A 20625-nucleotide genomic window follows, 5' to 3' on the forward strand; every position below is an offset into this window, starting at 1 on the left:
GAATCGGAAGGCTCCAAAATGTTTCAGAAAGTTTTTGGAGAATTTTGGAGCCGGGCTTGCAGGGAACCAAAAACTAAGGAGGAGGGGAAAGGGGGTGGGGGAGCACTGCTCTGATAGCGACATCTAGCTCCCGGTTCGATTCCCCAGCTCTCTGGGTCCCCAGAGAGGTGGTGCACTCTCCATCCCTGGAGGTTTTCAAAACCCAACTAGACAAAGCCTTGTCTGGGATGACGCAGTGGGGGCTGGTCCTGCTTGGAGCAGGGGGTTGGACTCGATGTGACCTCTTGAGCTCCCTTCAACCCCCATTTTCTATGACTATGTTCAATCACTGCCTCTTCCCACTTTCATCGGGCCACAACAGCCAAGATAGACAACCTAAATCGGCTCCTCCACAAAAATGCGTATTAACCATCTCTTTTTCACCCCCATATACCTGCATTAAAAATTATGGTCCCGCCATCCTGACACAGAATGTAAACGAATTTGCTCGGTGTTAAGCCCATGCCCTATATGCTCCAAAATAAAAATGAACCCACAAAATGAGCCAGAAACTCCTGTTATCCTATTTTATCTTCCCACTGTCCTCCATCATCATGCCCCAATTCCTCATCTGGAGGAAATAATTCCTTGCGTAAGAGGAAAGTTAAGTTTTCATAGCCACCCAACCTCAAACTAAATCCATCTGCAGAGTTCTTCACTGCAGTGACTTTTGCCATATATATTTCTATTCGCTGGAAACTGGACTGGAACAGCCAGGTCGTTTCAGAGACCAACAAGCTGTCAAACTGTCTTCTGCACTTTATTGTAAGAACTAGAGTTCTGGTTTCATATTCTTAACTTTAGCTTTGCTTTTCGTTATGGCAAGGGGCAACATGTGTAGACAGCAGAGCTATTCCCTTAGCTGTCAACACATTATTAAACCTGGGAGATATTTCAACCAGTGACCTAGGGGTGAAATGTTCTATATCCCATTACTTTTCTCTTGGACCATGCAACCTCTTACATCTATAGATCACTGTATTAGACCCACTAGTCTGCTTCCACAAGGCAGGGCTGGTGAAGTCGACTTCAGAAGTGACAGTAGAAAACACACAAGTCTTGGAAAATGAGAGCTCGCCTGCAAAACCTCATGGATACTCGCTTTCCTGAGAAGAGATCTTCTGGTGGACCCAGAGGCTTTAACAAGGCAACCTATCCCTGGAGTTGAAAACACGGTCTAGAAAACGTCAGGGTGCAACCTTCAAAACCCAGATCGTGTTTTGTTTTAAATTTGAACGTTAAAGTCTCGGCAAAACGTACTTCACATGGGCCCACGCTTGTGTTGAAAACAGGGAAGGCGTTATGAGTAACAAAAGTGAATGTGAAGTTGGTGCCAAGAAGGGAAACCATCAGTTCTTATTTATGTAATCTCAAACAGCAGCAATAGTTAAAAATCAAGGCAATAAGCAACAGAGGAGTCTAAAATATCAGAATGTGGATTGACTAAAAACGCCAGCTGAAGATTCAAGTCCTGCCTTTGTTTTCAGAAGTGGTTTTACAATGTTCATTGAATTACTGATTTTCTTTAAGAGGTTCCCAAATGTTACCCGGATAGATAAGAGTAGGACAGCAGCAATAAGCCAATCACCCCCAAACCTAGAAAAGAGCGGAGATGCCAAACAAGAACCGTGACAAGCCGTGTCCTTTGAGTAGGCTTCCAGTTGGCCTCTTGGCTCTTCTACAAAGGTACCATCTCGTTAATTAGTACAACGATCAACACGCTCATCGGTATGTCCCGGATCTGATGAGTGACATCATGTCTCAATGGCTGCACTTTTCAAAAGAAATCGTGTCGAAACATGCGTTTCTTGCTGAAATTCTCTATCTTGGGAGCAAACCATCTACAAACGTTTTGTGTTTTCAATCATGTTACAGCAAATTAACTCCCTAGTGTTTGAAGTCTGAAGTGAACTCACTTCATCATAATTACCTCCTGTTCACATGCAAGTTGCAGCTTGTGCCAACTAAACTTGCACTTGCCTTTGAACAGGAACACCATAAAGTACTGTAGTATTGCTATGACTGTTTACATTTCTGAAGACACGTCTAAAGCACTGTTCCTCTTATCTGCTTTAAAACATTCTTCAGAAGGAATTGTTTAGCGTGTAATACTGCAAAGGCTTTTCAAGGCTGAGCAAAATTATTAAAATAAAAAAATGACTATTTTAGAACTACTCAGAGACAGGTGCTGGATTTGGTGCACGTTTCACTCGCTCATGCAGGGCCAGAAATGTGGGGTGAATCCCCTGCTGATCTGGCAAGTCATTTTTGGAAGAAGAGGCCAAGGTTTTCGATATGAATACCCGAGGAAACACATCTAAGGGAGAGAAGTGCTGGGCCTTCAGCAACTTGACTATCAGACCACTTGATTTCAATGGCTCACTTAGGAGCACACATGGAAACTCTAGCCAGAGCACAGAGCCTCGTTAAGTGAATTATATGCCCAAGCATAACATGAAAGCGCTGACCAGACTCCATGGGGATACTTGGTTTGTCACCACTTATTTCTGTTCCTCACAGAGTGGGACACTGCCAGGAAATTAAACCAAGTAGGACAAACATCCAAAAACAAGCTGCTATGTTGCCTGGTTTTGCCTTTTCCTTCCCCAGTTTTCTCACCCCTCCACTTCCCCTGCAGCCATTCTCCATTTCACTCCTTGAGAGAGTCCTTGACACTTGAAATAAAAAGCAGTCTGGAGTTTGGACGCGCAGCGCCACTCCTCCTCGCTGTACAGGTGTGGCCATTTCACAACGCTAGTGCACCTTGCACTGTACGTGGGGCTGGCTAAACCTGAGCAATATAGAGCATTTATAGCATCGCCTCTCACCAGAATACCGCTCCCCCATGCTGCCGCATTAAACCCAACAGCCCTACAAGTAGGACAATACTCATCTTACAGGCACAGAAAAGTAAATTGTTTTGCCCGAGGTTACAAAATGAATCTGGATGAAGTCCCAGTTGCCCCCAAAAGGTCAAGGGCAGTGATTCTTCCCTTCTATCTGGCACTGGTGAGGCCACATCTGGAGTCATGTCCAGTTTTGGCCTCCCACTATAGGAAGGATGTGGACACATTGGAGAAAGTCCAGCGGAGGGCAAGGAAAATGGTTGTGGCTGTGGGACAGGACTGATGAGGAGAGGCTGAGGGAACTGGCCTGATTTAGTGAGCAGAAGAGAAGACGGAGGGGGATTGAATAGCAGCCTTCACCTCCCTGCAGGGGGGCTGCAAAGAGGATGGAGCTGGGCTGTTCTCAGTGGGGGCAGATGATGAACAAGGAGCAATGGGCTCAAGCTGCAGCAAGGGAAGCTGAGGTTGGATATTAGGAAAAATTCTCTCACTAGGAGGGTGGTGAAACACTGGAACAGGTCACACAGAGAGGTGGGGGAGTCTCCATCCTTGGAGGTTTTGAAGCCCCGGGTAGACAAAGCCTTGGCTGTAAATTATGTAGTTGGGGCTGGTCCTGCTTGGAGCAGGGGGTTGGACTAGATACAACCCCCTGAGGTCCCTTCAACCCTCATTTCTATGATTCAATCCCTAACTCCACTCTCTGTCTTTTGACACTGCACTGCCTGGCAGACACAAACACAAACCACACAGAGAGCGGAGCGGCACACTGGTATTTTCTCAAACACCTTTACCAACACTGCTGTCACCTGGAACAGAACGACGCACAAAAATTCCCACTTCTGATGCAGTGCTGTTGGCAACTTGTTCTTGTTTGTGTTCATACGCCTTTACATGCTCACTAAAAGGGAAAATGGTGACATTAGATATATCCAAAAAGTACCCAGTGTATAAGAGCAAAGTGAAAAAAAAGATTTTTCATGTAGCCGTTCCAGGCTGAAGTACAAGTTTACGAGTTGACAGTGAATATCTAAAACACTTCTCCAACGGATGAGCGTGATGCGTGCCTATTTGTCAGCTACTTTCCAGAAGTGAGACTACACCGAGAGCATCTGCTGCTCAGGCACCTAGCTAAATTTAGTTTTCCTAGCACCCGGTGCTGATGCTGTAATAAGTGGGGTAGATCATCAAGCAAGATATTGCTCAGCACAAACTGGAGTGGCAAAATCTGGTTCTATGTGCACAAGCTGATCATTAGGTTAAAAAAACGCAATTGCTCTATGCACCGAACTGCTTCATTTTGCCTGTCCCTTTGTCCGTTCTCTTAGATGATTTTTAAACAAGGATTACTTTGTGCACTGATTCAAAGCAGCAGCCAGAGTTTTAAACTGTTGTGCCAGTAGTCTTTAGAGGTAGATTAATTTTATTGTGCTCCTAATTTAATGAAATCAAATCAATGGGGGGGTAGGGTTCAAAAAAGTTTATTTTCTTGTAACTGGACTTCTGCACACTAACACTGGTCAAATGCTTTACCAAGAAGGCAAAAGGTAGCATCTCGGGTAGCAGTCGCCTGCTCCTCCTTCTCTCTTCCTGTTTCAGGGGCAAAGCGACAGAGGAGGCCCGCGGCTCTCTGCTCTTCCTCCCACCTCCACGCTGTCCCTCCCAGCATCTCCGCAGGGCTAGCTAGCACTGACGTGCTGAGGAAGAGGGAAAGGTGGGCAGGGCAGCATGCACCAGTATGCAGAGTCCATCTCAAAAAACTCCAGTTACAAATAACTTTCATTTTGTTTTCCAGGTGGCCTCTGCATATATCTACTTGTGGGACAGATGGGCAAGCAGTGGACTGCAAAAGGAAAACGGCACAAAAGGCGCGTCTACACGCTGCCGTATGGCGACGTTGCTGCGGCACTGCGCTTTAGTACTTCCTTTTGGAAACATTAAAGCGCAGCGCAGTAACTGCCCATACTGCGCTGTGAGTGCCAGGCACAGTTCGATTTTGCTGCTCCGTCACCGTAGGGGCACGCTATACTGGGGGGGAACACCCCTATGGCAACTTAGCTGCCCATCACATGTAGACCCAAGCGATCGCTTCATCGCCGCGGCATGCTGTATGGCGTTGTAGCGCATCACTACGATAAGCAGACATGCCCGAAGAGCTCTAATTAAAGAGTGACTGAAAGACCCTACAAACGTGAGCCTCAGATCTGGACATTTAGTCCAGGAACAGAAAAAGTGAGAATGGAGTCCCTAACAGCAGCTATACCGTCTGTATGGTACGTGTGACAAATGCTACCGGCCCTAGCAGAAGGGAACCTTAGACCTCAAGAAAAAAGATGGAAGCCAGTGTTGAGAGAGGCCTCTTATGCATAGATTTTAACCCATCCTGATCGCACTGAAAAAATATTGCCTGCCCCTCTGGATTCTCAGTATCAGAGACAACAAATATGAAGCGTGCTTGATTTCTTTAGTCGTATCTAAATAGCAAGGTGAAGCTCTTCTGGAATCTAAGATGTGCAGTTTGGCTTCAGCCGTGCGTGCCGGAGGTTCAGGAAAAGCACACAATTGATTGATGAACGTAAAAAGCGGTGATTATTTTAGGAAGAGATCCAGGATGTGGATCTAATGCTTCTTTCTCCTTATGAGAAACTGTAAATGCTGGTTCTGCCATAAGCACCCGTTACGAGCTAACCCTTCCCTCAGATGCGACTGCAGCCAAGAATGTTGCTTTAATTAACAGATGAAATAAAGAACATTTTCCTTTGGCTCGAATGGCTATTTCATTAACTATATGAGAACTAAGTTACAGTCCCATGAAGATGGATGACTTTTGGTATGCGGGTAGATGTTGAAACCTTAACTATTTCATGGACAAAGACAAATTTGTCTTCATCAAGAAAATGAAAGGCTGATGTGTCTGATAAATGCACCTTAGCCAAAAATAGTGACAGTCTGAGATTCTGAGACATGGCAAATAATTAAGTATTGATTAGAGCCAGGGAAAAGTATACTTTTTTTTTTGCCCACCCTAAAGCCTTTTCCACTTTCAACTGCAGCCTCTGTGACTTCATTCTTCCTCGGTGTTTACCACCATATTTTGGAGGGTGCTGGAGCCATCACCCATGTGCTGAAGTGAAGACTGAGTCTCGACCTTTGTGATGAGAGTGACTTAGAGAAGCAGTTCGTAGATCCCAGCTGCAAAGGCAATGGGGCCGGAAACTCTGGAAAGTGCAGTTAAAATCTGTTTTATCTTTCCAATGAAAAGACAACCTGAGGTCTGAGATCAAGCATCTCTCTCTTGCTACTCTTGAATAAATTAAATTAAATTAATTAAAAAATAAAATACATTAAAAAGGTCTATATGTCCGCATAATCCCAGCATGCAGAATTTTCCTTTAAGATTGATGTTTGAATTGGTTTACCTAGTTATCTTCCTTTGCTGTTTTGTGCAATGCCACGGTTTACGTTGGGGGGAGCGCACTGTTCTCCGAAAACTACTGCTTACCCTGTAACGTCAAGCAGACCAGACACCTCCCTGTCTATTTTTATATACCATGTCTTAACCACCTAGATGACTGTGCAGGAAATGAGGTAGAACATCTATTAATTGCCAATAAATTATCCTGCCCTCCACAATGTTTCTATGCAACACCATCTCTAGGGCAGTGGTTGTCAACCTTTTTAGACTCCCGGTACCCCTCAGGAAATGCCAGCTCTTAGCTTCCCCTCATTTTTTGACTACAGAAAAATAAGAGCAATTTTTTTCTGTTGCATTTGTTGCAAACGCCGTCTATGTTCCCTGCCCGCATCCTCCGCAATAGATGCTGCAGCCTTGCACAACAGCGCAGGAAGACGATCTGCAGAGCATGCCGTCGGGCTCTCAGCTGGAAACATGCATAAAGAGCAAGGTAAGTTGCTGAAGCCACAAGCCCCATTTATTTAACTAAGAACATGGTTCGGGGAGGACAGTAGTTGCAGCGCCGATAGTCGAGTGCTGCTTCACAAATCTTCCCTGAGGAAGAAGCAGTCTACCCAGTCGACACTCGAAAACAGCCCTATTGAAGGAAACGCTGGAAGTGCGTTCCAACAGTGCCTTTTTTTTTCCCCCCCAATTTATCATGAATCCCAGCCTTTTGAAAAAAGTGCCTGCCCAGGCAATGACATTGTAAAGATCATCCATTGTCCAAATGGGGATAATCACAAATGTGTTTGCCATCACAGACATTTTGTGAATACTCTGGAAGCAGAAGCAAGGCTGGAAAGAAAGACCCTTGAACTGAAAAACGATACTCTCTTACTTTGAAATGGAGGCACTTGTGATAAGTGTGCCTGACTGAGATAAGGAAATAATTGTCCTCCAAACCAAGAGCTGAAAACCAATCTCTGAGAAAAAGGGAGGGAATGATAAAGTTAGCATACAGAAATAAAAGTTTTCTGAAGAAAGTTATGCTCTTCTAGAGGTCCAGAATAGGGCAAAAAATGGCCTCCAACTTCAGAACCAGGAAGTGGCTTGAATAAAACCCTGCTCCCCCGATTGCCTGTAGTATCTTTAATAGCCTCTACCCCAAAAAGGGCAAGCACTTCGGATCAACAGGACCTAAAGACAGGGAGGCCTGAATAGACATAGGATGAGAGACAGGAAGGAAGAAGAGTATCGCACAACCTGCTATAAAAATAATTCCCAGATATCCACTTGTCTGTAGTTAGAGATGCTAATAACAGAAGGGGGGAAAAAGGCCCAGAAAAGAATGAGATTGGCAAAAACTTGATCACAGCCCTCAAAACTTGATCACAGCCCAACATGGGGCCTAAACCTGGCACCGAGGAAGCCGGGTGGGCTGTTGCAGTTTGAAGGTCCTCCTTTCCTTGCCGAGAAAGCTGTCAAGAGAAGCGTGAAGACGACGAAGGACTGTACTGTTATCAGCACCTGGAACCACTACGTCAATGCATTTATGCTTTGGCTCTGCACACCAAGATCACCTCCACCGGCAGGTTTTGGATATTTCCACTTCGAATCCTCTTTGGCACCTTCAGCTTCCCAGAGCCTGTAACCAGGGTGGGCAAACTAAGGAAGGAACCTTTACCTTTACACCACAGATGTGTCCGGGGGGCAAAGCCAGCTTTTGGACCTTTTCAGAAGACAATGATGCCTCAGTTTCCTTCCACCAGCCTGGCTGTCTTTGCTTTTTGAAGAGGCGAAGCCTCAAGTCCCTTGTGCCTTCTCCTTCCTTGGTCACAGTGTAGGACCCTGCAAGCAGAGCATCTTGAGGGAGAACATCCCTCTCCAAGGCAGGTGAAACATCTGGTACGGGTGTCCAAAGTCAGCAAGACAAAAGGACAAGCAGCACACCACATAAGCCTTGGTTTCTTAACCTTTGGTTCAACTACTAAGGTTTCTTCAAGAGCATAACTAATGTTCCAAGACAACCATCTTACACAATCAAAAACACTAATAAAACTATTCTAATTAAAACCAGTTTTGCTCATCGTGCATATGACTATGGATTGTCTAAACTGTTAACAGAAACAGAGCATGAAGGAGAAAGAATGAAGTCCAAAGGTCCAGGGCAGCTCTTGATCCTGCGTTGCTGGTTGTAGAGGGAAATCAGGGCCACGAGAGGACCGCGTGCCCCTTGCATAGCACTGCTCCTAGACCAGCGAAGAGCAGCGAGACGAGGGGCAGAGCGGAGGGAGGAAGCACGCCCGTCCAGAGCCCACTACCAGAGCTGCATGGGCCGGGCACGCCCCACCAGAGGAAATATGCAGAGGCCTTCTCAACGACCAGATGTTTTATAGTCCTCCAGCATGGGGATCTGTACTGGTTTTGCATGCTCCTTTTCAGATCAGTGTTTTAAGGCTACAGAAATGCTTCTCATTCAGCATTTAATTTCATGCAGCATAATGTAATTAATATTTTATGTCTGAGATCCTGAGCAGCCTGAACATATAAATGATTCCAGACTGCTGGATGCTTCTGCCCAAAAAAAGAAAGATATCTTTCCTACCCTGGCTTGTAAAGAAATATTTGAGTAAACAGTAACAGGGCTAATGAAAATGAAATCCAGCATCACCAATAATTCATTGGGGGAGGGCGGGGGGGGTGGGGGTCACAGAGCTCTGTTTCACAAAAAGATGTTAGATCTGCATTATGGAAGGACTGTTTAATCGAAACGCTGGACTGCAGGCAGCATGAAACTAAGAAGGCAAAATGGCAGGCATCGTGGGGGGAACCAAGTATTAGAGGTATTATTCATGACAACTCCTTGGGATTCTCTCTGTGAATTAACCATGCACGCACAACTTATGAACCATCTCCTTTCTGTCGAACAAGAGGGAAGCATTTTTAAAAGCCCCAGATGTGCATTACAGTACAGGAAAAACAAGCTCTCCAAACTGCAGAGGTCAATGAGTCCATTGGGAAGAGCCAGGACCTCCAGCTATCAGAACAAACCCTGCAACGTCTACCCACTGCCTGTCCCTGCCGCAAGATGCCATCTATCCACTCTCACATACTGCCTTCCCAGCAGCGGCATATAGGGACCCCAAGCTTTCAAGGCGATCACCAAAGAGGATGCCCCGTTGCTTCAAAGCCCCATTCACCCTCTGCCTGCTAAAGCACTTCTTTCTGTGGTTTTAATATCAGACTTCCCTTCACCTCTCCAGTGGCGCTAACAGACCACTAACCAACACGAGATGCATTAAACTTAAAACTGAACAAAAGCGCAAGAAAAAACCCACGTTGTTTGTGCAGCTAGCAAGGTGAAGCCAACTTAACCTTCAAGTCACACTGCTTCTAGTGGTTTGCTAGTATGGTTATCTGGATTGTTATGGAAGGGCAGGTCCCTCGCCTTCATACCAGGCTCTCAAGTGCTCGGTGGCTGTCATCGTCATCATCGAGGCATTTATCCGTCTCAGAGGGAGTTGTTGTTTAATGGCACAGGACAATCAACAGTGGGAATGAAAGACCGTGATCAACATCTTTGCTATTCCCCTTGCCTCACAGAAGCAGATCCTTAGCATTATGACTGCGTGGTTAATCACCGGTATGTGGGCTTTTCCACTTTCAGCACGGCACTCGGGAGGAGGAGACTGACATCTTCGGCACCAGGATCTGCATCAGAGGCCTGGACAAAGCCTGAGCTAGCAAAGCAGAGGAGCAGGGAAACCATCCCAAAGGCATTTCACAAAATGGCAAACCCTAAACCCTTGAAAACTCTAGATCAGGAAGGCCAGATATTTAGCAACATGATGTAAATCAAAGCATGCATGTAAAAAATCTCAATTATCTTTAAACAGAGGAAGGTACATTTGTCAATCGATGAACAAATAAAGAAGCAAGGATGGGGGAGGGGGTCCATTAGCAGGTTGACTCTCTAATGTATAATAGATCAGAAAGCTTAATATAAAAATAAGCTCATTTGAGGGGAACAGCAATATCCAGGACATAAAATGTCATGGTAAATTATTTCATTAATATAGTGGGGGAAAAAGCTTCTTGACTAAGCAAACGGGATACAAAACTGAAGTGCCCTTCAATGTAAGACCCTCCAGCCTACAGCTTTCCTGGATATAAAGCTGGAAAGCTCCAGTTCTTACTTTATTTTTATAAACCCTTCTTTTGTTACATCCATGATGCTACAGCGCATACAACACGCTGGCTCCCAAATGTGCCGGATGGGAACCTTTCTGTCTATGGACTTTTATTTTATTTTATTTTTTTAATAAGGCTTTCATGCAACGGCAGGAACTACTTTGGCCGACGGAGATAAATCCTCCTGGCATCGATGGGAAAGGATCTGTTACTACACATGCTCTGAAACAGGAGATTATGTGGTTAACATCCATTAATGCTAATGGGAGCTAAATCCCTTGTGCAACAATAGGAAAACAGATCCCAATGTTTGCTTGACAAAAAATGCTAAGAATTTTAGACCAGTGTGCAGAGAAAATGCATTCAAAAGTGCGACTTTACCCTTACAACTATCTTCCAACTGCTCCTATGAAATCTGCCCAGCTTCAAATGCCCAATTTCGGGTTTTTTGGGTTTGTTTGAACTGTGAAGTCATCTGGGATCTAAAGATCACCCTGGCTTGTGCATTGCTGCCAGTAACAAGGATTCTGCAATCAGAATCCTGTATCCCTTCCCGGTATTATGTCTATTATCCATAAGTGCACGCTTGTGTCATTCACTCATTCTCTTCCCCCGTTTTTACTTAATGTCACCCCCCGATGCTGTTTTAATTCGTGTAACAGAACATCTCGATGGTTTAGATCACTATTAAACATGTTTGAAAATCATTTTCTTCTGCATGGAGACCTTGCGTGTTATCATGTAGCAGAAATAAGCTTTATATGGACAATTTACCATCCCCTTGAAAGAGGTGGGATATTATTGGGAACGCTGCCAGCAGCGGCACATGGGGTACCAGAGCATGCTTTTCTTCGTGAAAAATAATGACCAATTCTGTTTTAAAAATACCCTGTGCAGCCTCAAGGCTGCAAGGAAAGCAAAGTGGTTTAGCAGGTAAAACGAGAGAATCCATCCTTTCCAAACCAAACTAAACACAAGGCAATGGTTGTTACATAAACACGATAACGCACAGCAAAGTAAACTACTGTATTTTGCCAATAAGTGCTTTTCAGCTCAGTATTATTCGACAAAAGGAACTGGTTCTCTTCCCTATCAATGCCAGGACCTCAAGCAATTACCCACAGGCATCCTAATTGAGTCAGCAATTGGAGATTTTAATTTCTGAAGCCCAGTCTCTGCAGTTAGCCTTGATTTAATTTCCCATAATCTTCAGCAATAAATTACTTTCACACAGGCTTCGCCTCTGTAAAATTACTCACACAGAGGCAAAAACATTAGGAATAGTTGGGGGGGGGGGGGGGGGAATAACCGATGGGAAAAAGTTAGCAGTCATATTTGAAACGCTGTCATCCTACAAATTATACTGCAAAAAAACTCCTACTATGAGTCAGAAGACGTAGGCAAAACTGCCAGGACAGTTAAAGTCAATATTACCCAAACGAGAACTTTCCAGCAGCCCCTGCCATGCACAATTTACTTACAAACTATTGCTTATCAGTAGTTTCTACAAGGACGCGCTGGGAAGTCGTTCCTTCCCCCCGTACTGAACAAGCAAACAAAGCAAACTGAGAAATCCAGCTCTTCAAATCAGCGTGCTGTAGCATCCAATGACCTCCTTTTGCAAATGGCATGTGGACATAGAGCAGTGTTAAGGAAACAGCCCAGACCTTGAATTCATGCTTGTATAAAGCAGGCCATAAAATACCTGGATTTTTCCTTTTCTTACCTCCATTTCACAGCACGGCCGGTCTGCTAAATGTCCATTAATGAAGCGGGTCCCACAATATCCTACGCCCAATGTCAAGTTTACAGAGGAAGCCAAAAAGCTACAAAGAGCAAACAGAAGTCCAAGTCATGCTACCAGCAGCAAAGCTGTCTTTTAACCTGAGGACACTGAATCATACAAGAGACTTCACGTATTAAAAGGATGTAAATATGCTATAAAGCTAGTAAGCGCTGATCTGTCGAGCCAGCAGTTCTTCACCCCAGGTGCAGCGAGCCTAATGGGTTGAGTTACATGTCACACCCTTCCCCTACACCCACGCCGCAGCTCTTGCACAGGCAGTAAAGTATTTAAAGCCTGCTTGTCTACATAACAAAGACAACTAGCTCAGTAAGCATCTTACAGTATTTACAAAAGGCCTCCAACATTACTGCTCAAATATTATGTAAACTAACCCCTTCGAGAGAGATCCATTTCAGAACAGAGAAGACAGACATTTCCCCAAGGAATCACCATTTCGAAACGTTAGTTTAAGACACAATGGCATCCTATAAATCCACAATGCATACAATTAAAAATGCACTTATCAGCCTATGCCAAATGAATATGCTTGCTTTAACAGGAAGAAAACTTGAACAAATTGCAAAAGCAAATGGCAGCTTTACCATCAGCATGGAAAATGCCTCGAAAAAGAAGAGCATGCAACTTCAATAACGCTTTCAGGAAGCTTTAGTCCTACAGACTGGAACAGCAAAATAAGACGGATAAGTCATACCAAGCAGGAAGCAGCAGAGAAGTCTGTATAGAAGGGCCTGGGCCCAAGTTTCGAAATTAAGTTAAAAAATCTGGGCATTTCCAATGGCCGGGAGCATTCAACAGGGAATCTGGGCTATTAAAACAGCAGGACAGGGACCAGCAGGCAATATCAGGATTCACATTTCTCAAGCTTTGGACATCTGACCCGAAGGTTTTGGCCACTGCCCATCTCTTTACACAGTGGATGCGCCTTACACAGGTCTTCAAACAAGACTGGGCTTTAATTTGCTGTTCAAAGGTTTCTTCCTGCATGCAAATGTGCAAGATGGAAGGAGGGAGGGAGGTCAAGTCAAAGAAATCACCGTCCAGAATAACAACACATGTATCCAGGGTTGCAGCCGTTTGCTCAGCACCTACTCACCCAAACACTAAATCAACCTACCATGCCAAAAACATCAGTGCCTCACATCACCGCACTAGAGTCGCCCCCGCTAAAGTAGCAAGCTTGGAGACAGTGGACAGATACCCTTCAGAGGTCCCTACTCCCACCAGCACCTCCCCACAAAACCACCTGCACCGACACGATTTCTCTAAAAAAACAAAACAAAACCCAAAACAAAAATAACCCCAGAAGAAACCAGCACAAGTTAATCTCTAAACGCGTTTCAAAGACTCCTTGCAGCCGCAGGGGTGAGAGCGATGACTTGCTCAGGAATGATTCCTACTCACTTCATTAAATGGATTTTTCAATATCATCAACATACAACATGTGCACATGCACAGCCCAGCCAAATCCAAGTAGATTCAGCCTCCTGAAAGCTGAAAATTCAAGTTGCATTTTCCTACCACTTCTATTCGCTGAGGGCCTTGTAAAATGTGTGTCTGCGCTCAGACACATGCCTGCAGCAAAGAAAAGGGTATGGAAGCATATGATTTTGGTAAGACCAGAAAGCCACGAAGGCTCACAGCCACACAAGTGCAGGCCCTGTTGCCAGCCTTGTCCATTTTCAAGGGGCCTTGGCCAACTGCAGAAGTGTGGCTCAGCAGGAGGCCCCAAAGCCTGTTTCTGAGTGACCAAAGGGTAAAGCTTTGCAGACACGACAACTAGCACTGGCCAGCAAAGTAAATTAAAGACAGACATCAGCATGTCTAACTAACCCAATAATGAGCTACAACTAAGGAGAGCACAAAGCCTGAAAAGAGACGTTCTAAGAGAAGACATATATTAAATAAACCAAATATACCAAAGCTTTATCTTACAGTAATTGATGTAAAAAAATGTATTAGATGTTGCTTTGCTATCATCAATTTTTGTTAAGTTTCTACATAAGTTGTTAAAAAAAAAAATCCTCAGAACCAGGCATCTATAAATATGGGGTACAGGCCAGAGGGACGTTTGGAGGGCTTAGCAAATTCAAGAAGACCTGCGGCCAGTCTTCGTGCCGCCCCCCTCTTGAGTTCCCACGCCGGTATAGGTGAGAATCTACGTTGCGCCATCATGGGTAGCCAGACTGAGTTTGGGATAAGTGTTTGTTTTTCCTTCAAGCAAATAAAAAGGTTGGGCTGCAGACCTGTTTGGTCCCTTTTATCAATCAATAGCCAACCTGCAAGGTTGTAATCTGGGTAACAGCCCCCAAGCAAGACCAGGTCTCAGCTCTGGAACACAAAACTCGCAAGAGAGAGAGTCCAATCTTTCACTGAGGTTTGTAAAATCCTCCCGTCACCTGAAAAACATTCGGCCAGTCACACCATACCTACACCAGGGGTTTCTACTGTGTGCCAGGAATGCAACCGTCACAGCTGCGCTGGCGGAAGGCCTGGTGTAGATACAGTGACGCCAACAAAACTGCACCTTCACCCGTACGGCTTGGCCAAGGAGGGAATGGGAGGCGAGAAGGAAGGAACATTTTCCAGAAAAGCACAACTTTGCTAGGGTGTACGCCAGTGGCACTATGCCAGCACAGTGCAATGGTATACCTGTGCCAGCAAAGCATTCCCAGATATAGATGACCTCAATCCTAGTATCAAGTCTGCACCGTATGTCCAAGGAAGGCAGCGAACTTTCCTGTAAGCTGGGAAAGCAACACCCCAAAAATGCTAGTTTCAGAGAGCTGCCAGACAGGAAGGAGCTCCGATTCTACACAATTACTCTTCCCAGCCTACCCATGACTACAAGAGATAGGAAAGTCATTTAGGGACTGGAGAACAACAATTCCAGGCAAAAAAACCCTAAAAACCCAACTTTCACTATATTCCCAGCCCTCAAGCTGGAAGTGTGCCATGCCATGCCATAAATTGTGCACAGAATTCATTCCAGGCCTAAAATAGACCCGGCTCTTGCAGGCGTCACATCTTCAAGGCACGGAGTTTGGGAGAACTCATGTGAACTCACCCCCAGTCTCCCTAACGTACAGACCTCGGAGACTCGGCACAGCGGACTGGCCTTTCCCCTGGAAAAGCAGGCTTGCTGTTGAGCCGTTTCCCACCATATTCCAAGATCAGTGAAAAGATTGTGCTCTTCGCTGCTATTGTGAGTAGCCTCTGCCAATACAAATGACTTCTCCAGCATCCTTCTGCTGGGTGCAGCCAAACCTTTGAAGTTTTTAAAACATCCTTTTGTTAAGCTCTGCTTTTGTAACGTTAAGTGGAAGAGCCGGTCATGGTGTCTATGCCAGCCCCTTCCCATCAGTCATTCATCTTTCTAAAACTTACCTTTTAGGCTTAAACTTTGCTTTTGAATTTTTTTTTTTAAACCCTTTAACATTTGAGGCTGTAAAACCTCGGCCCTCTTACACTCTTTGTATTCTCCCCGTAATCCTCTGTGTAGGGCCCCAAAACTTTCCTAGTTTTTACAAATGACCATAATTGTCTCTTCCAATTTGGACCTATACATCCAAGAGTTTTCTTTGCTTTCCTGCCAAGTTTTAAGTTAAGCGTATCGGGTTTCCTTAAACTGTCAGCCCCAGATTCTTCCCCTGATTAGTGTTTTGTAATCTGTGACCACTGAAAGCATAATTCTGGCACCGCTCTTTGAACTCTAGTGGCATTACTTCGCATTTCTCTAGAGAAACTTGCTCAAGCCAACTTGTTAGTTCATGCCTCTTCCCTCAAGGTACCTTCTGGACATAGTACATGTCATTCCAGCACAAATCTTCCATTACACTGTGTCTTACCTGTAGACCTCTAAACACTGACTCCTGGAAGTCTTTGGTACATCTTGAACCTGGTTATTGGCAGGTCAAATGTTGCTTGCTGGGACGCTGCACTTACCACCCCCCTTTTACCAGTCCTGTAACCGTTTATAACCACTTCAGCCTTCTCCCGGGCAATTTTCTATCCAAAGAACAGATCATACCGAGACAATAACCACTCATATTACTGCTGTAAAACGACAATCTAAGAGACCCAAAGCCTTCTTGAGGATTAAAATCAATCAATTCCAGTCTTTTGCCCTGTCTGTTTTTCTTATTTCCTCAAGTTAAGTTTGTTGAGCCTGTCTGACCTTTTTGTAACTGTATCTTGCCTCTCTCTAATCAACTGTTATTGTTTCCACTGTTCATTTTTGTTCCTGATCAGAGATGTTGGGGGGAGCTTATTAGACAAAACTGCTACTTTATTCACATCTAGTAACAGCTTTCCTTGTATAAGAGGGTACAAAAAAATTACTATTCCTGACTGACCTTTTTTGTAATCTCCCTTTTTAAAATACAAGTGAAAAGGTGATTTCAGCTCTCAGTCTCCCCTTATAGTCAAGCCTTATTGTTCGTCGATGGCAGACAGAATTGTAGAAAAAATAGGGCCGGGAGGGACCTGGTCTAACCTGTTGCTGTGCCTGGTTACACTTAGGACGGCTAGTCCCCAAATTTCATGGACATTTTAGTCCACAAAAATATAAAACGGGAAACACTGTCACACAACACCTAGATACAAGGCCCAAGAATGTCGAGAACACGCTCCCTTGCCACGGATAAAGCAGGAGGATGAGGGCACCGTCAACGTCCTGCTGCGGCAAGGACAAGTATTTATTGGAAAAATACATTCAAGAGAAGCAAGGAAGAGGGCCACACCATTTCAGCTACTTTGACAGCATTTCGGTTTTGCTTTAATTTCCCCCCCGAGGAATTTGGTGCCAATGAAGAGTCACAAGCAGTCATCCCTGAAGACCTCGAAGCTTTAACCAGAGAACAGGTCTGCCATGAGCAGCAGCATTCAAGCTTTTCTACACCGCTCTCAAAGTGGTTTAAACGAGCGAGAGGCAAAAATTCTCCGTCTACCCCAACCATGCAGGTGGTCCAGTAAAAGGTATTGCCCATAAGAAGTCTTGCCACTTTTCTATTTCCTGGACCGTGATGGAAAAAGTATCACGTCAACGCTAGTGAACTGGCAGGACCAGCCAACTGGCCAGATAGCGACGTGGCCCTTCTCACCCCAACATCGAAGCATCTCACATTCATGAGCATGTCTATCCTTACAACACAACGGAGAGGTGGCGAAGTCTCATCATCATTATACAGAAGGGGAATGGAAGCACAGGCAGGCAGGAAGGCTGTGGCAAAGCAAAGACGTGAACCCAGGTCTCCCAAGGCCCAGTTCCAGCGCCTTGATCAAGAGACCATCCTTATCCGTCCTAGGTCTCACAGCATGAATGGTGTTCAGCCTCCCTAGTCTCTTCAATCTGTTGCAAACCAAGAGGATTTTGCATATCACAAAATACTGCAATTCTGAGCATTAGCTGTAAACTCCTTAGGTCTCCAAGACACTACTTCAATCCCTTTTAAGAAGTGCCATAATAGGGACTTGAGGAAGGTTTGATACATAACATTTCCAGCCTTCTCCCTTCTAGTTCATCTTTCAAAAGTCAAGGTGGCTGCTACTCTTTGTCCATCTAAATCACTCTTCCAAAGGCAGCTGAGCATGCTTTTCTTGTCAATTTAATGGAGTATAATTAAATATTTTTCAGTTCTTACCCATGCAGCTACAGAAGTTAACAAGAAGTGTAATATAGGAGATGGATTGTGCAGAATTAACCTTGTACTTGTTTCCACTTTGGGATAGAAAGAATGGCTCGAGATAAGATTTTGCTCCAAAAAGAATGAGTTTGTGCACTTCCAAGTGGGAGATGGGATGACTGGCGAGATAAGGGATCAAAAGGCCTTTTCATCAGAGTTGAACAGTGGGCACGCTGATTGCTTACCTCCGACAGCTCCCCTTTTACTGGTAATTTTCATTAACTCTTTATATGGCAGACCACATAATCCAGGGGTCGGCGTCCTTTCAGCAACAGCAGGTCAAAATAATGCAGCTCGGGCTGAAGGTGGGCCACTGCGTGCAACCCAGTTACCATTTCTCCCGCCACCAATTACTGCACTGACTAAGATCTCTTTGCAGGCCAGACCTAGCTCACAGGCCACAAGTTGCTGACTTCTGATATAATCCTTGGGCACATCAATTAGAAACATAAGAGGTCTACTAACTCTTTGTTCATCCCATATCCAAACTCATGTTTGCTCCCTTCATGCTGTTCTCCAATGTTTTGTTACCGCACATGCCGGAGCTACAATCATGTCAATGGTGCACCTATTTCAATAAACAGGAATCCTACCTGCTAGGAAATACTGAATCGGTATACTTTAATTAAAACTCACATCATTTTATGGGCATGTAAAGGCTGTCCCAATATAAGCAGGCATGCTTAATTCTGAATCCATAAGAAATCTCTAGTAATGTATAGCTAAAAATTGTTGAAATTCTCCTTAATTTGTGTATGTTTGTTTGCTACTGAGCAAGGCATTTTGAAGGTGGCTCTGATTCCTGCCTCAGTGATCTGTTTTCAAAGTAACTAATTTATGTCTTTGTACTTTTTATGATACAACTAAACGGAAAAAGCTTTGCAAATGTTTTTAAAGCCAATATTGGAGTCTAAAATAACTGACAATTTCTTTGTCTTAAAACTGTAATACAAATCAACCAACCAACCAAAAGTCCTTCATTTATGATCTGAAGAAACAAGTCCATGCTGTATTATCGAAGTTCAACAATCGCTGAAACAGCATAAGGGATGTCACAACTGCAATCCCCTCTCATTTGTCATCTTTAAGTCCCAGATCTCCTAAATTTTAAAATTTAGCCACAAAATGACAGGTTGCTTCCTTGTTCCTGCAGAAAGGATCTCATCCCCATCCTAAAGTTTCCTGCTTATTCTGGTTTGAAGCCCAACATACACATATACTCAAGATCTTTCACAGATTTCCCTAAAACCACTTCAGTCACCTCCTCCACAGTCTTTAACCATTTCTTAATGTTCTTAAAGTGCCGTGTTTCTGCTCTACCTCCCATTACTCCCATACTGATCTCCGCTACAACCCACCTAACAAGCTAGAACACGTTCACAACCGGTATCAATTATTACAGCTCAGCTGAACCTAATGGAGCTATGACATCTTAAATCAGCTGAGGATCCGTCTTGTTCTACCACCCCGACTTCAACCAATTTCAATCCTCGCCTCTTCATCCCGTGCCAGCGCCCTCGCTTCCCCTGAAGTCTGTACCTCGTTTCACCCGCCTGATCTACTGCCGCTGTTTCTTGTACTCCTGGTTTAACAGCACTTGTTCATACAGACTTACCAGCTCTGAAATGTCTCACAATATTCTCTCCTGGTATTGTTCGCCATAAAGTAAGCTATTACATTGAAAGAATGCTCTTATATGTATTTTCTTTTCATCTAAATCACAAAAACTGGACATCATCCCCCATTTTAAAAAGATGGCGCTGTGAACAATGAGCTCTTTTGTTTAATGAAGCTCTGAGTCCAACTTGCTTTCGTGGTGAACGTAGACCCTGACAGATAAATAAAACTTTAGTTTGTAGTGCCTTTTCTCTTTTGTTCATTTAATGATATATTTTTGGTTTTCCACAGCTGTTGGCATCATATTTGTTTTTCCTTCTTGAATTTTCCTTTTTGAGACTTTTCCAAATAATTTTCATGGCCTCATTACAGTTAAAATGGCCCACTTCAAGTCATCGTGCCAATGCGTCAGGATGTAGTTTTGAAGGTGTCACAACCAGAACTGGTTCTAATACATTAGAAGAGCGACAAATAGAAAAGCGTTCTTACTATTATAAAGCCCAGGTATTTGACCTCAAAATGCTTCAAAGAAACAAAGATTTTGCCCTTGGATCCAGTGTTCAACAGGCCCCTCAAATTCTGGCTCTTTTGTGCAGAATTTCATCAGCAACTTACTGAAATCTCCAATGCAATGTATGATTCTGGCAACGCTCAATGCCATCTATCATTTCAGTGACAGACAGAACATAAACTGTATTCTGGCTGACATCATTGATGTAGTCTCTAGTGAAGTCAAAAGAAATGATTACAAAATGAAAATTAATGCTGTATGAGCACTGTACTTCCTTATTCCAGCAGATGTTTCTTAGTTTCAACCTGAATTGGTTATACCCAGGGTGACTTTTTTTGCATCGACTAACTAAAACATCAAAACAAGAGTCAGAACACAGAAAAAATTTAAGTGTTATTAAAGCCCCACATTAAATACAAATATATATTTAAAAGCCTTGCTATTGATCAGAAATGTATGTATCAGAAGAGCAACTTCTGCATCTCCTACCTTTTTTACTTTGGTTGCAGCCCTCTCCTTGAATTTACATAGTTTAATTA

At 44.1% G+C, this 20625-nt stretch overlaps 1 protein-coding gene across 11 annotated transcripts in view; it reads right to left on the minus strand.

The window, feature by feature from the left end:
* Window positions 1-20625, minus strand: part of NCOA1 (nuclear receptor coactivator 1) — a 280613-nt gene that overhangs the window by 229813 nt on the left and 30175 nt on the right. The window contains exon 1 of one of the 11 annotated variants that reach the window (XM_059728276.1): window positions 12197-12328. The exons of the other annotated variants lie outside the window; for them this stretch is intronic. The gene's annotated coding sequence lies outside the window, so the exon portion shown is untranslated. Of the gene's footprint in view, window positions 1-12196; window positions 12329-20625 lie in introns of those variants that run through there. 11 annotated transcript variants of the gene reach the window in all.

This window comes from Alligator mississippiensis, chromosome 1 (genome assembly GCF_030867095.1).
Source record: "Alligator mississippiensis isolate rAllMis1 chromosome 1, rAllMis1, whole genome shotgun sequence".
NCBI classification, from domain to species: Eukaryota; Metazoa; Chordata; order Crocodylia; family Alligatoridae; genus Alligator; species Alligator mississippiensis.